The sequence below is a fragment of the Saccostrea cucullata genome, unplaced genomic scaffold (genome assembly GCF_032062105.1).
Source record: "Saccostrea cucullata isolate Sc308-1 unplaced genomic scaffold, CSIRO_AGI_Scuc_v1 ctg67, whole genome shotgun sequence".
Classification (NCBI taxonomy): Eukaryota; Metazoa; Mollusca; class Bivalvia; order Ostreida; family Ostreidae; genus Saccostrea; species Saccostrea cuccullata.
In genome coordinates this window covers 36,475-54,407 of record NW_026929387.1, presented here as the reverse complement: position 1 = coordinate 54,407, position 17,933 = coordinate 36,475, and positions in this window count along the sequence as shown.

Below are 17,933 nucleotides of genomic sequence, written 5' to 3'. Positions count from 1 at the left end.
TAATTTTTTCCATACACACAGAAAGTAAATTTTAATTACAAAAAAAAAACATATAACAATTCCATTTTTGGCATCTTTACTTTCAAAAGTTTTCATAAGGGAAATAAAATTTTGACCAACAGATGTATTTATAGGTATTCAATGAACCATAGTATTTTATTTATATTTTACTTTTTAAAAACACAATTTATGATAAAATATACATTGTGTAGAAGTTGCTTTTTTTATTACACAATTATTTTTATTATAAAATACATTATTTTCTTGAATTCAAGCTTTTATTTGTTTATTGTTTTCTCCATTAATCTGAAAGGAGCCGATAACACACCTCATACTAATAAATCAACAACCATGCAGTCTTTTTTCTTTCCTAGTTTTTTTAGTTATTTCATTGAGGAATATGGATGCTAGAGAGAGAGAGAGAGAGAGAGAGGTGGGGGTAGTTTTCAGAAATTGTACCTCGTTTCCATGTGTTTAAATAGAGCTCTTTTTGCATGAAATGTATGGTAATAATACATTAACTCGAGGATTTAATTTAAAAGTCAGTAATTTATAAAAATTGAAATTACATATCTCGAATTTGTGTCACAATTTTGACACTCTAGGTACAAGTAGTTTTCTGATGAAAAATCCTCAACATAAAACATTGGTCTGCATTTTTTCCATCATTATCTTACCCATACTTTTCTAAATATCTTTCTTTCAAATTAATTTGATATCGAATATAATAGCTAGCACACTTTCCAATCTTATTTTTTGTAATAAAAATCGGTAAATGTAACAGCATAGCCGAAGGCCTTTGGGTGGACGACGAAGTTTTGGCTCTTGTCATTATTAAAATTATAAACTATGAAAGAAAAGCATTAATTTATAGAATTCGTCCAATTGTCTCCTAAAAGTGGGAAGAATTGAATTGAGCCAAAAAGGCCCACGTTTCGTTGTCAATAACAATAAAATTGTGACAAAAAAAATCGTAATGGATCAACAGTTTCAATTTTTCTCCTGGGACCGTCAAGAACGGAATATTAAGTGCTTGAAATGGCCCCCAGAAAGGTTTGCAATCTCTTAATTTAACATTAATGATTTTGTATACATTTCCTCATTAGTGTTGGATGCACTGCTATGTGCGCCGTGACGTGTCTTGGGTACCTTCATCACTTTATATTCCAATGGTCGCCCGGGGAAATCAGCGAAATGAAAAAGTCGATTGATACACGGAGAATAAAAAAAATAAAATTCACAAAGACTTTAATAAAATTGATGTATGGATCAAGAGGTAGCTATCGGTTTGCCACAAGAAATAATTTTATTTGAGGGTTTTTGGTAGCCGTAAGAGAAAGAGTGATATTCTGATGATCAAACTTGAGAGATTTTTATTAACATGTTTTTAACCTTCAATAAATTTGAGTTCTTTTACTACTTCCAACAAATACTACCATCAACAATATTAAGCGTCTGTAGTATTTATTGAAATAAAATTATCATTACATGCAGTGTCTCTTATTCTTCAGTGTTAATTGAATTAAATAAAGGAATTCCAGCTCAATCTTCCAGAGGTCGAACTATTTTCCTGGCATCTTGCAGTGACGGAATCAAAAAGTGTGGAATGCTTTTCCAGTTATGTATCCCATACAATTTAAGACATATCTCTGCATATTAACCGGTTTTGTAGCAATTTAAGTCTAAAGTAATGATAAAACACTCAAAAATACTACTGATAGATTTACAGGTTTCATTATTGTTTAAACATATATAACAAGAGTTTCATTATATCATTTACATTCTTGAATTCTTCCCACAATTTATACTTTCTTATCTATATTAAATTCAGTTCAAGAATATGAGAAAATTGAAATCCTCAAAACATTTTATTCACTTTTAAGAAAAATATTTTATACATACCAGTATATATACATGTACTGGTATGTGTATCTATACTAGTACTGATATTAGCAATAATGAAGTTTGAACAAAATTCACTATTGATTTCTTTTGGTTAATCTATATTTAATATTAAATTGCAATGTAAAATAATAATAGATACTCAAAAATCTTATTTAGGAGGAAAGGCCAGAACATTCTGCCCCTTTTGTGCTTATCCATTTTCTGTCTTGTTTCTCCTTATTTCTCGCCATTCCTTCTGTTTTCTATCTTACAGTTTTCTTTATTAACATCCTTCTGTGTTTGCTCTCTTTTTGTCTTATTATTTTAGAAAGTTTAAATGCAATAAACAAAGCATCTTTACTTCTCTTTTCGCTAAGTCAAAGATGGTCGACGAATTAGAAAGTCATTACAAATCATGTAATGGTTTCTGCAAACAATGCTTGTTACAATATCGTCTTTGTTTGTAAGCATCATTATTATAACTGTATTTTGGAAGAAGAACTTGGTAATAATCTTACTCTGGAAATCCAACTTATTTTCAATGTTCACTTTCTAAGGATGAAATTCTTCAAAATCAAATACAGTGTATTTTGAATTATTTTAACTTTTAATTGTCCAGTTTACCAAGGAGAGCTCGATCTACAGTTAACAATAGTTATTTCCGGTCAGCAGGGGATGCTCACTCCTCCATGGCACCTGATCCCACCTCTGATGTTTCGGAGGTCCGTGTTTGCTCTGCTATTATTTTGTATTGTTTTATGGACTTTGATATTGATTACTGTTCGTTATCTCCAAGTCCTTCTTCCTTTCAAATGTCGACTAGATATACCTTAGAAAAATTTAAATAAAGAACCTACAAAGTCTGCAACATCAATTTCATATTTGGATTTATTACTGACGGTAGACGAAAAGGGCCAACTACAAGTAAATTATTAACAGCCGAGGTTTCATAATTTTTTTCTTCGACGACTTTCCATATTTAAGTGGCAATTTACCATTTTCACCTGCCTATGGTGTTAAAGCCTTTCAACACATTTAATATATACATGTACTTTAAACATTCTCTAAGCATATGCTAAGTAGGATAAGATTTTAGACCAAGACAGGCTACTTCAAGATAAATCGATGTTGCAGAGATTTGAACAACCTCTTTCAAAGTCAGAATTTTGAAGATTTTTTGGTCTTCTGCAGTTGATCCCATCAGAAATATTACATGTCATTGTGCTATTTTTTAACCTGACGGGTTTCATATCTCATGCCAATTGTAAGGGGGACTAAATATTTCGTCTTTCTGATCAATTCATAGGGCTTTTGACATGTGAGACCACTTAGCAGGAAATGTTTTATCTTTTTATGCACCTGATTCCGTTTTAAGATTTATGGATGTCCGTATTTTATCCTCAGTTCCTAGATTTGTATAGCTTATATATTTTTCAGTCGATAACCGTTCGTTATCTTTTCCTTATCCATTCTTTTCTTTTTATTTAATGTTTTCTTCCGCCCCTTTTGATCTTATTCTCCTTTTCTATCCATCTATGTCATCTTCTCCTTTTTTGTGCGTCTTCTTTCTGTTTTATTTTCTATTTTGTCTACCCTTTTTACTTTACCTTTTTTTTTGAGTCTTTCTACTTTCTATCCTTCATTTTAAGTTCTCCTCGTTCTGCCCTTTCATGTGCTTGTGCTCTTCTAATTTTCCCTTCTAGTATCCTATCCTATAAGAAAGGGAAGATCGGCTACAGCGCTTGATTGATTATCCATTAGATATAATGTAACTTAGTCTGAGTCTATTGAAGTTTAACTGGCCTCTTTTTAGTACCATCTGCTGTGTGATAATTCCATTTAGAACATAGTGTTTTAGAGAATAAAATCTACATACGTGTTTACATTAAGTTCATTTTTCTTGTGTTGGATTTAAAGTTGTTTCATATAGTTTATACCTTTGTATATTTCTTGAAAAATAAAAGGCCAAGAGTATATTGGATATATATATGCGAAGGAATTGTCTCAATCTAACAGTTTCGATGTAGAATAGAAATTCTCAAAACAAACCTTTTTAAAATTTAAACTAATTGTTCATATTCTCTTTCACCCTTTATATATTCTGGTATAATTAAGGTAGGATTCTTCCTATATTTCTTGTATTTAAAAAATAATGAAATTTTCATAGAATCAAAAGGGACAATATCACTAAGTGGTGGTATCAATGAAATAAAATTTGATCGTTTTATATTAGAGACAAGGTCAGGTCATGGTCGTTACCTTTTTCCTGGAAATTAGTGTTAAAAAAAATTACTGTCGCCAATTATGCTATCCTTACTTTTATTGCAAAAGATTGAATGTTTTTCTTCTTGTATAAAATGTCACTACCATAGAAGCCTATAAGATGATTTTTCTAAATTGACATAAATAATTTAACTAAAATTGATATTGCCTCATCAGAATTTTTCTCTACTTTTTTTTAATTCTTTAGGATATATTCGTTTTTTCTATATGCTTCCAATATTTAAATTTTTCTCATTTTCACATATGGTTAAGTTGTCAAATAAAGATAAAAAATGAAAGAAAAACAAAAGTTTTATTAAGTTTATTAAGAGAAAAAAAATCTTTTTATGGATTTTTGGCTCAAATCTGTACACTCAGATTGGAAGATTATAAGGGCTAACATAGTTCTACTTGTTTGTTTCAAAAATCATATCTATTTGATATATTTAGAACCTTGAGTCTCTTATTATTAATTAAACTTGCATTTGAAAATTTCTTCAAGTCTTTGATTGTGTAAAAATTATAACTAAAATCATTGTTCTATAATAATTTTGAGAGGCAGAAAAGAAGATATTTTCATACGCCACCATTCCGCCAAAAATATAGCCCCTGCTAGTTTTCAAGTTAGGTACCATTTCTATTTCAAGTTTTACAATTGTGATGAGGAAAGAAAAATATGGTCTTTCAAAGCTCTTACACTTTAATATAAGGACAAATGTAAATTTAATATTTCATCTAGTCAGAAACCAGAGAAAAATCCTACCGTAAGAGAAATTTAATAAAGAAATTAAATGCATGTGTTTTAAGCACATACGTTTAAAATGTTTAATATAAGCTCAACAGAAGACAAATACAGGATAGACGGTTCACGGAGGAAACCGAATCAACATGGCAGTAACCAACACAACAGAAATCAAATTGGTACTTGATCTTTACCTCTAAATTGAATAACTTCCAAGCTCAGTTTAACCATTAATCATTTAGATGAGATATTCACGGTGTGTTTTTCTTGTGGAGAACTACAAAATAAGATTTTAGAGGTTTATCTAAGTACATCTTTCTAAGAAAGAGAGACATCTGTGTAGAGAATTGGGATATCGGGTACAATCCGAGAAAATGTTAAGGCCGGTTTACAAAATAAGATTTACACTTCTTGATGCATGCATCTTTAGAGGTTTATCTAACAAATCATTCTTAATTTCCTTTTTATGAGTATAATTTATATTTATTCATCTTATATTAAAATAATCAAATAAGTTTTTCTAATTGTAGAGAGACATCTGAAAAAAATAAGGCTGTAGTGAATTGGGATATCGGGTACAATCCGAGGAAATGTTAATAAACAAAAAAATCAACTCGTCTTTTTCGAACTACAGCTATAGTCTTTATTTCTTACAGTAGAACAGAAGAGCGATGCGTGGATCATGATACACGGATTAATGGACAGTTTGATATTTCTTGACGCCAATATTTCACTTTGAGACTGCCGTGTTAAATGAGCCGTTAACCCACACGCGACGATCATTCAGTCATGCACAAAATGGTCGACAAATGTTTACCAATTTCGGAACCTCCACTCGATATCATGATCGATTTCTATTCAATGAGTGAAAGAAAGCGAGTCCTATTTTTTTCTTATAAATAGTTGGATCGACTTACGTGTATATTAAAAATATTAAAGCAACATGATGTGCAATTTTGGGAGTTTTATCCTAAAATTGTCAATTCTTTATTCTTATAAAACTGAACCCTTAATTGTGTTCGGTCAGTAAGTTTAATTAAAATTCAGAATTATCATCAACATAGTTTTCATCAAAATTAAAATTACAGCTCATATCATGTTGTTGAATTAATTCTAATACTTCCTGTAACCAGACAGATAGACATTCTAATCAATGTATTTTAGCTTAAATTTGATGTACAAGATATATGTATGAAGTTCTTGTTACGACCCCCTGGCATTATAGATCAACAGAGCGAGATCAATGCAAAAACTAAAAAAATAGCAATAAAAAAAGAATTGGTCCCATACAGATTTAGAAAGTAAAGGTTAAGAGACGTCTTGGTCCTATACAGAAAGTTTAAGTTCTATCATTAGTTTTGTGTAAAAGTAGTCAAAATCAATATCCCAAACATATTAAACATATAATTTTTTCCATTAAATAACATCAGGCTTTTGAAAATTGGATAGACAACTATTCTTAATAGGGTACACATTCCATTAAATAGAAGAAATGTTGGTATTTTCTTTTTCAGAACTATTTTTCTGAAATTTTTTATCGTTTTTATTTATAAGCAATCAGAAAATATACATATCTAAAAAAGATAGTTTCAAAAAAAAAAAAAAAAAAAAAGAATTTGAGTGATATATATTTCTTTTTAAAAGAAGTTTGACATTGTGAAAGAAAAATAAGATTTTCATTAAATTTCTTTCAATGTACTATTACAAATTTGATAATGATGTTTTTTCTTGTAAAATATGTTGCAATATGCATACAATATGCAATACGCTTCAATTATATAAATCTTAATTAATGCATTTTCAAGACGATTTGGAAAGGATAGAGTTTCGTACTGAAGGCCAGGTCAATTTTTATTCAGTGGAATATATGAATACAGGGTATATGATTTTGGTTTCAAAAATATATGGAGACAATCAAGATCAAAAATCAAGATAAAACAATGCAAAATAGGAGCAGAGCAAACATGAACCTCCAAAACATCAGAGGTGGGATCAGGTGGCATAGAGGAGTGAACATCCCCTGCAAACCGGTCACACCCGCAGTGTGCTCCTTGTTATGATCGGGAAATAACGAAAAAAAAATCCGTTGCAATTTAGCGTGTAAATAATGGACAAACAATAAGCATGAAAAACGTCATATCAGATTTATAAATAATATTTTTCATACTGTCTTTAAAAATCAATGAAATTTTCACAGAATCAAGAGGACAATATCAGTAAGTGATACTATCTGTGAGATTAAATTTGACCTTTTTTTAGAGGCAAGGTCAGGTCAAGGTCATTATCTTTTTCCTTGACATTAAGAATAAAAAAATACTGTTGCCAATCATGTGATGCCAACTTCTATTTCAAAAGTTTAAAGATTGCTCTTTTTGCATAAAAAGATATTACTACATCGGGTCTATAGCAAGATATTACCAAATTTACATAAATGATTTAACTAAACTGGACATTTACTAATCCGAATTTTCTCTGTTTTTCTTAATTTTTTAAGGATATATTTATATTAGTTATTTTCATATGCTTCCTATATTTAACCTTTTCTTATTTTCACATATAATAAAGTAGTCTTATAAATGTACAAAATGATACAAAAACAAAAAGTTTTGATTGTTCACTAAGAGAGAGAGAGAAAAAAACTTTTTATGGATTTTGGGCTCAAATCTGCCCTTTGATAGGAAGCGTTTAAAAGTTAACATAGTTCTAGTTTGTTTGAAAAATCATATTTATTTGATATATTTTGAAAGTTTAGTTCCTTATTATTAAATTACTTACATTTGAAAAATTCACCAAGTCTTCGATTGTGTAAAAATTATAACTAATAAACATTGTTCTATTATAATTTTGAGAGGCAGAAAAGAAGATATTTTCATACGCCACCATTCCGCCAAAAATATAGTCCATGCTCGTTTTAAAACGCAGTTTACCATTTCTGTTTAAAGTTGTGCAATTGTGATGAGGAAAGAAAAATATGGTCTTGTAAATCCCTTACACCTAAATATATGATACATCTAAGCAAATATACTTTGAATGTTTCATCTAGTCAGAAACCAGAGAAAAATCCTTCCTTAAGCTAAATAGAATTGCTTTATGGAAATAAAAGAAGAGTTTGTATCTATAAATCTATCATTTTCCTCGGATTTTATAGTGAATCAGCATTATATAAGATAAGTTGATCCCTAAACGTTGTTTAGTTACATAGAACATTCAACATGAAAGACATAAACCGATAAAAAAAAATTAATAATTACTGAACAGCAATATATTTTTCTTTAATTAGAGTGAGTCCTTGGTGATTTATTTAATACCGGTATCTCCTTAAAGATACGGGAATAATTACCTGTAATTTAAAAAGTGAATTTGAATACATCTGCTTTAATGTGAATTCATAAAATAATGCATGTTTTTAAATTTTTATTGCCATTTTTTCTGTCGTCAATACCCAGAGGGGAAACAATTTATAATTTATATTTTGAGAGCAGTTTCAGTAAAATTGTTCCATCTTTGAAGAAATATCATACCGGTATTATGAGACTGCAACTTCTGAAGTAAAATGCTTAATACAGAGTTTGTTTTTCAATACTGCCTTTGCAATCCCTGACAAGAATATTTATATATTGAATTTGTTGTACATATGGGAGTACAGACATGCTATCTTTTCTAATAGATTTTTATTAACCTAACTTTGCAATTCTATTGTTAGAAACAAGTTTTTACTTAAAATTTCAAAAGAGTGATTGTAGTTGAGTAATTCAGCGTATGGATAACTAATTATTCATGTGACATAGTTAAAATGCAAATAAAGTGATCAAAACTCGTGTTAATGATTGTATAATTAAGATACGGGTGGCTCAAAGTAATGCATTTTTGTTTACTCTCACTAGACAATCTGACTTCTGATGAGCAGATAAGGTTTGTAACTTTTTAGTAATTCCCAGTGGTACAGTTACAAAGGATTTGAATTATCTCTGTTCTAGATCAAGCAGAAGAGGACACCATTTGATAGTCACTGTGAGAAAGGAACTCGTTATCGTTTATAAAAAAAAGATTGTGTTTCTTGATTTGAACATAGTTTATTGTAATTTAATTACAAAAGGATTGGACATAAATTTTGAAAACGTATTGCGCCCTCTCCTTACATTTACATTACACATTTAAATTGTCACAGTTAAACCTGAATTTTTTAAAGCATTCAATATTTGCAAAAGTTTTCAAATCGATGCATTTTGCAGATACATATAGATATATGCCATTTTGCACAAATGCATATATTGGTACCTTAATAAATGCTTACAAGAAAATCCATCAGAATGCTTGATAAATGATTAAACAAAAGAAAAGAGACTTTTCATTCTCTGCAGCATTAAATGAATCTAACCCTCCTCCCCACCCCCACCCCTAATAAGACAGGTGCATATAAAATGTGGATAGTGTTTCTTGTTATATAGTCTATCAATCTGATTAAGATTTTCTTTTATCCATAAAATTCGGTATCATTCCAAGAAATAATGTATTACTAATAGGATTTATTATCATTGTGAATAATGCTATATTTTGATAATTTATTTATTACTTAAGTTGGGATGTATTCATATTCTGTACATATACAGACTATATTGATCTTATAAATCTTCGGTAGACGCCCCTGAAATTAGATAACTTAATGACATTAAAGTGTAACACCCAAACATATATAGTTTTTTATTTAAAATTAGTATTTTATGTGAAGAGGTTTATATTCTAAAATAAATTTGCCTTTATTATCTACAGTTATAATTGGCTCAAGTATTGTTCTTATGGGATAGATTAATTGAGAAATACGACATTCTTCAATGTTATTTTCAATGAAACTCTATGTAAAAGTAATTTGCATTCAAACGATTTGTTGTTATTTAAGAAATAAGGAATTAAAATTACCTTTATGGGAATGAAAATACGGGTCCATTATGTAATGCAATTTCATTTAATCCGAAGGGCTTAATGGAAAATTATACAATGTACCACCCAGTACTCACACCCCAATATATTTAAAAACAATATCTAACTACTTATATTTATATTTGAGACTGATTTATCATATTAATCTACTATAGTTTTAAACCAATAAAATGATGCTTTAATGTCACCGGTGTAAATTTAATGTGTTGAACATGTTGACCACTTATGACGTCACTGTGAAATTAAGTCCATTGCTTTTACTAGACAATGGCCAAATGTCCATTGACAATCCAGTTAACATGCCTTGTTCAAAAAGTATAATTAAAGCATCAAATCTTTTGGGGGAAAAGATATAGTTTCACATTTGTAAAAGTGTGTGCACACAAATTGAGTTAACTTTGTCTTGTCTGCAAATGTGATGAATCGGAGAGCAATTGCAATAGAGTGTTAATCAAGAGAAAACACTTATTTATGCATGACGTTGCACATGCAAGGAGTTCAACGTAAAATTGTAAAAATTAAAAAAAAAACAATAGTTCAGCCTTCGGACCTTTCCGTTCAAAGTATGGTGCTTGGAATGCTAAGGTTTATTTTATACACTTTACAAGCAAAATACATGTGGAGTTTTATATTTGAGGGAAACATTCGCCAATGTAAATATTTTAAGTGTTAAGCATAGTCTCTCTCTTCAAATGAGTGTAGAATGTAAAAAATACACAGCTTACTGGTTTAATTTTTTGTGTCAAATGGAAAAGCAAATATACTGTAACATTCTGATTTATTGGCAGATCCTTTAAATCAGCTGTTCTGCAATTCGTCATCAGGAAGACGAATAGGGACTCTCTTTAATTTGATTAAGCCGTCCTAATGTGAACAGTTAAATTTTGTTAACCTCGTATCCCAAGGGACCACATTCCGTAACTAGAAATATTTAAGGTCTTTGTTTTTTCTCAGCGTTGATTGACACGGTGTTGACAAAGGGGAGGGGTTGTTTTGCTCTACCCAAATCCTCCAACAATTTCTTTACAAGACAAACCACCCTTGTAACAATGGTAATAATGGTATCGCTTTAACAGAAATCTGAAACAATCAAAGTGAACAGCAGGAGATGCAGGTGCCCTGTTGGGGGGTTCCTGAAATTTAACCATCACTCAACTCCCCCCAGAGTTTAACAAAAAAGAGACCTCGAAAGAGAAGAAAGAAAAGGAAAAGAAAAAGTCTTTTCCTGAGAGAGGAGTAATGTAAATGCATTCATTATTTACATTGATTCTCATGCACCAAAATTAACTCGGGGACATCATAAAGAAAATAATTATTAATATATATTTAAGAGTAAAAATTGAGGCAAATCATGTCCGAAAGGTTTTACTAGACATTGTATTATCCTTAATTTTTCATTAATTTCGCCATACTTTGGAACAATGACTATTATTGAGTTATACGTACTAGGAATGTGATTCATACATGATCAGTTTTTAATTTCCTTTGCAACATGCAAACATATTTTTAATTACAAGTATTATAATACTACTGTGTTGCAATTATTACCTTTAAACTTAATCCAGAATATCAATTTGGAATGACTTTATATTTATGGAAATATTTACCAAAAATTACGAAAGGAAAAATACATTCCAACCAATATATTTACATATTTTTTATATAAACATATAATATTTCCTTTTATGGAAGTTATGAAACCCACTCAAACACGATATACATAACGAAAAAAATGACGTCTGTAATGTAAACGGAGGTATACAAGTTTTACTCACCATGTAAGGAGTCCTAACTTTTCGTCATAATGTCATAGAATAGGGGGAAATATAACAGACTAGGGCGGCATTTTACATTTTACTTGATTAGCAGACGTCATATAATTTAACAAATTGCCACTGTAAATAGCGATAGCTAATTTATTTGTTACTTGAATAAAAAGTAATTTTCTGCTGCCATTCCGGATCGATTCGTTCTAAAAATCTTCCTTTGCATAAATGTTCTAATCCCTCCGTCAGAAACTGGCGCTGTTCAGAAGCTAATCAAATTAGTGTAGGGTGATTTTGAAAAAATAAAAAAAATCTTTTTATCAAAAGGCAAAGGAGAATTTCCTAGAGATAAAATTTCACAATATTAGATCTCCTTTGGTCTACAAATTCAATTGTTACCCATGCAATCAAATTTGATTAGTTTCCTTTAAAGCAGACGTTATTGATGAGGAAGTTCGTCGTTATGGTGTCACGAGAGATTCTGTCTAATTCATCACTGAGCTGGCCCAGAATTGAAAAGAGAAATAGACGCTTGTTGATGCTCAATGGGCCTTTAACCAGTACTGCTAATTTTGTAATCGAGAACAAGGTTTTAAGCGGAAAGTTTGAAATGAACAACTTTTTTCGATGACATCATTATGAATGGAAAGATTTGGTACTAGCCCATATCTAATTTAATACAAATTAATTTTTTACACAATCAAAAAAAGACAAATATACTAAATTCATGCTTTATTTTAAGAAAAAAGAATTAAGAATTGAAGTTTTTGAAATGAATTACTATGAAAACGTTAATGCTAATTGTAATGTAAGCGACCTAATATTTGGTACAATTTTGCAAATTATAAGCGAAAAGAAGATGATGTTATCATGCTAAATTGATACATCGATGGATGAATTTGGAGCTAATTATAATTTGGCCCAGAAACCTCCCTATATCAACATACCAGTAAGGATATCAAAGAAGCTTAAATACAAAACCATGAAAAGGTTTATAGCAAAATAAAAATGAAGGACTAGAAAGTAAATCATATGACAACATGGTGGTATATAAACATTTATATGATAAAAGAAACTTTTCCAAAGTGGCTTTGACTTTGATATGAACGATTTTTTTTTAAATTGATATACCCACATACATATATTTTTTTTTACCACAAAAGGCAAGTTTTTATCCATAAAAAAATCAGCACCAACAATTGAATCGTTAATTGAATTACATGCACATAAATTAATTGAACCCTGTGATTGTTTGTACTAATTAATAGAATAATGAAACGTGACAGAAAGATCTGACAATCATGTAAATAATTTGTTTCATTTAATTTATTTTCAATGAAATTAAGATTTAAAAAATGTACAAAATTTGAAAATACAAAACATTCGTAATTACACTCACAGCAATTGAAAATACATTTAAAAAAAATTGGCATTTAAGCAAGTCTGATTGTGGAAAACCCCTTATGACAAAAATTAAAGTTTTTTTCAACTATTTTAGTTGCATAAAGCATGTTAAAGATGTCAAAATTTTACAGATTAAACATGAAAATAACGAACATAGATATTTTCAAAATACTATGAAAACAAACCAGATCAGAAGCGGGGCAAACATGGACTTTTAAAACATCAGAGGAGGGATCAGGTGCCTGTCGACCCATAATACTTACCCCTGTCATGATCGAACATACAGAATAAACCGAAGACAATATCTGTGCGTAAATAATGGTCTAACAAATTGCATTGTATTCAGCATTTGACTTAATGATGGATTGCACTTGCTGGCATGCAAAGTCATTGTATTGACCATTGAAGTTGCGAAAGGTTGACTTTAAACGAGACTGTTGACATCCTTCTTTCATCACTTTGCTTATTAATAGTTTGCCTCATTTTTAAAAGTTGTTGGTATAGTACTATATTGAACATCGAATAATCAACTGGGAGACACAAACCCATATACAGGTGTCAGGGTATGTTGTTTCACAAGAAAGGAAGTTGACGTCATAAAAATTGATGTCACAAGGTTTATCATTAAGTTTTGTTGTTAGATTTTCTTTACCGTCTTTATTTGACTAAATATCTCGTAAATTATCCATTTATGAATCAGATGTCCCAGACTCTGTATCTTTATATCAAGTTCACTTGGATATATCGAATGAAATAACTAATGTTATTTTGATGATACGTCCTCAATATATCTACATGTTGAACTGCAGGCCGCATTTAGCGACTTAATTTTTTCTATGCAAATTTTCAAATGGATTCTGCTTCATAAGTCTGGTTATATATAACTGGGTGCATTTGGTATTTATTGGGTTTTTGACAGATGGTTGGAAGACTTGATTCTCAAATAAAACAATTTTTTCAAAAGGAAATTCAAGCTCCTTTTTGATACAACTTTGCAGTACTTGTGTACAATCAGAATGATTTTAACTTGTTTTGAAAATCACCAGTTCCATTTTCGTTGAAAAAGCAAATAAGCAGCTGTCATTGATGTCAAAATGGATGTACATGTAATTTTAATTATCGTGGATTTTTGTTATATAAAATGTAAAAATCGTACGTTTTGATGTTGTAGATTTTGTAAAATTTATAATTTTAAATTTTCCAACGTTTTTTAGGAGTATCCATGTATATCTTGTTTACTACACTTCTCGAATATATTGTTGTACAGTAGTTCGCAAATCTCTCTCTCTCGCCGTTGTTTATATTTTATGAGGAGTAAATTGAAAGTGGCTCGGTAGAACATTTACTGGAACCCGCTATCTCTGTTTTTAAGCCTCAGGAATACAACATAGGTATTGTAATTGAAATTCATGGTGATTGTTGGGAATATGAAAAAAAAAGTGTTCCTGATCCCACCTCTGATGTTTTGGAGGTCCGACGTTGCTCTGCTCCTGTTTTGTATTGTTTTTTGGACTTTTTGTCTTAAATACTGTTTGTTATCTCCATATGTTTCATTTTAAAAGAAAGGTTTGTGAAGAATTTCCTCCTTAGGAAGAAAGCAATGTGCACTTGTAGAATTGGATCATATTTCATTTGATATGCAGTTAAAATAATAAACCTTACAGAGACTACATGTATGTTGATACCTGCTTTGTCAGCTGGGACTACTACATATTAATCTAATTTTTTTCACTTATGATTTTTTGAAGACAGAAGGAAAGATGGTTTTCGATATTTTTAACATGCCTCTTATACTTTAAATACATTTTGTCAATTTCTTTTTTAATTTTGGACCTGCGCCTTTCGTAAACTTCCACAGAATTCATCATTGTTTAGAATTACGACGATGATTTTTAGATACCTTCTTTTCCATTGAAAAAAAAAAACAACAACATTTGAACGGCTTTATCAATGCTAGCATGCTTACATAATTAACATTAATTCCATGTCTATTCCATTACAAGAGAATAATATAATAAAACTTATATTTAATGTAGTTAATTCTGGTTTTATTTTTAAAAATCAAAGTTTTTTGTTATAGTAAATCAAATAATTTACTCTGGATTTAATCTTTAATATTTTAATATATTACGTGCAAGTGACGCGTACAATATTGTACGTGAAATGAGGTCTCTCTTTATACTACAGCAAGAAAGATAACTCTGTTATTTGCCCTTTACAACATATTATCAATTAATAATAATTATTTCCAATTTTTTTTGTCAAAACGATATATCTCGGTCTTGAAATAAAAGATACCATAGAGTCTGACACTTCTCTTTTGTATTTAGATATTTTACTTGAAAAGACGTAAATGGTATTCTTAAAACTATGCTTTATGATAAAAGTGATGACTTTTAACTTTTCAGTCGTCAACTTTCCTTACTTAAGCAGCAGAATACCTTCATATCCTGCACACGGGATTGATTTGATATGTAAGAGAGTGCTCTTTGTATGAACAATATATAAACATGGTAATTTATTTTTGACAAGTTGATGAAACAAGAATATCATTTATCTCGTTGAAAGTCATCATTTCAAAAGTTCTATGGTCGATATATTGACCTTGTCAGCAAATAAAATTTTCATTGAGTCAAATAACAGTAGTAATTAAAGGAGAACTTTCAAGAATACTGTGCAACAATATATTCCAAGAATATATTCCAAGAAGTGGTGTACATCAGATGTGGATACTTAAAAATTCCAAGGAACTTTGCGACAATTTCAAATTACATGATTTAACCAAAATCAACAGCTTAAAATCTTACGACTTTTCAACTTTATACACAACTATTCTTCACGAAAAATTAAAGTCCAGGCTTTTTGATATCATTGGCTGCTGCTTTTCAATAAAAATGAAACTCGTAAATTTAATTATCTTGTCATTGGTCATTTGTAAGATTATTTTGTTAAAAACATTCTGATTGCACACACAATTACTATATAGTACTCTAAATTTGATATTAAAAAGATGCTGGAGTTTGTGATTGACAATATCCATGTGGTTTTTTTAAGACCAGGTTTTCCAAAAATCTATTGGAATTTTCATGGGTACCAATTGCGCCCCGCTATTATCAGACCCATTTCTGTATGAATATAAAGCAGCATTTGTGCAAATTACATGCGTGAAAAGAAGAAAACACTTGCTGTGACCTTCAACTCGACATTTAGATAATTATATCGACGACGTATTGTAAATCAACAATGGTAATTTCCATTCTTATGTCAACACAATATATTCTGGAGAGTTTGAGATAAAAGATACCACAGAGACTCGCACATCTGTTTCATATTTGGATATTTTACTTGAAAAAGCCACTAACAGCCAATGAGATGACTTTAACTTATTATCGTCAACTTCCCTTACTTATGCAGCAACAAACCTTTATCACCTGCATACGGAGTTTATGAATCTCTGTTGATTCGATACGCAAGAGCATGCTCTACTTATGAACAAATTCTAAAACAAGGTAAATTATTGATAAACAAGTTGTTGAAACAAGAATATCAGCAGTCTCGTTTAAAGTCATCAATTCTAAAGTTCTATGGTCGATACAATGACCTTGTAAGCAAATACAATTAATCATTGAGTCAAATGCTGAGTGACTTTTTATACTAGTCCATTATTTACACACTGAATTTTCGACGGATTTTTTCCCGATCATGACAAGGAACACATGGCGGATGTGACCGGTCGGCAGCGGATGCTCAGTCCTCCATGGCACCTGATCCCACATCTGATGTTTTGGAGGTCCTTGTTTGTTTTGTATCGTTTTGTGTACTTCTGATCTTGAATACTGTTCGTGAATTCCATATGTTTCATTTAAGCACTGAATTCTCGAAGAATTTTTTCGCTATATCTGGATCATGACAAGGAGCATATGGTGTGACCGGTCAGCAGGGGATGCTCATTCTTCTGTGGCACCTCATCCACCTCTGATGTTTTAGAAGTCCAAGTTTCATTGTTTAAAAATGTGTATTGTTTAATAGACTTTTGAGCCTGAATACAATGCTATAGCAATTTATTTCATTTACCTATAAAATGTGATTACATTAATTATGTAAAATGCAAGTTAATGCTTTAAAAGAAATGCTCTTACAGAAAAATTGGTAATTTGGTATTTATTTTGTGAAGTTGGAACTGATTTATAAATAGATTTTTATGTTTCTTTCTAGTAAAGGCACTAGATATAATGATGCTAAGTCACATCTAGTACGAAATATAAAACCCAAGTACAAGTTTACGAGGAAATGCAATTGATATGCAATAACAAATCTGACACCATGTACATGTATATTTTTCTTGGGCGAAATGGGGAAAGTCGTAATTGCTATGAAGATTTTTGCATTAAATATTCTTATCAAATGAAACTTTGGGGACAAAATGACAGTGAAGAAAGGTTATTCTTGGTTGCATTGCATATATAAATTAATTGCTATAGTGGGGATTTTCACCGCGGATTTTGTGTGTTAATTTTGCTTTTTTTTTTATTTATAGACCTTAAAGTCAATTTAGGACCTATTTCAGCAAGCAGCTGGTGATGATATGTTTTCAATTTCTTTCCTTATTTTAACATTTACACATAACAATTTTTTTTTAATATAAACATATTTTTGGTGATTTTGTGGAGACTTCTGATACATCGAAAGGGTTCTGAAGTACATATACGTGTATTACAACTACAATGAACTTTGATTCGTCATTAACAAAGATGAAACACAATCGAAGTCAACTTAACAAAAAACACGCTGTTTGTCGTCATTCAGTGTGCACCACTTAGAAATTTCCTTTTCCTTCTTGCTTCTGTTTAAACATACAGAAGTTAGTTCGTGGAACGATTAATTCAGTCAACCTGCCTCCCGGCTTTCAATGACCATTAATGACTATGAAGGTCATT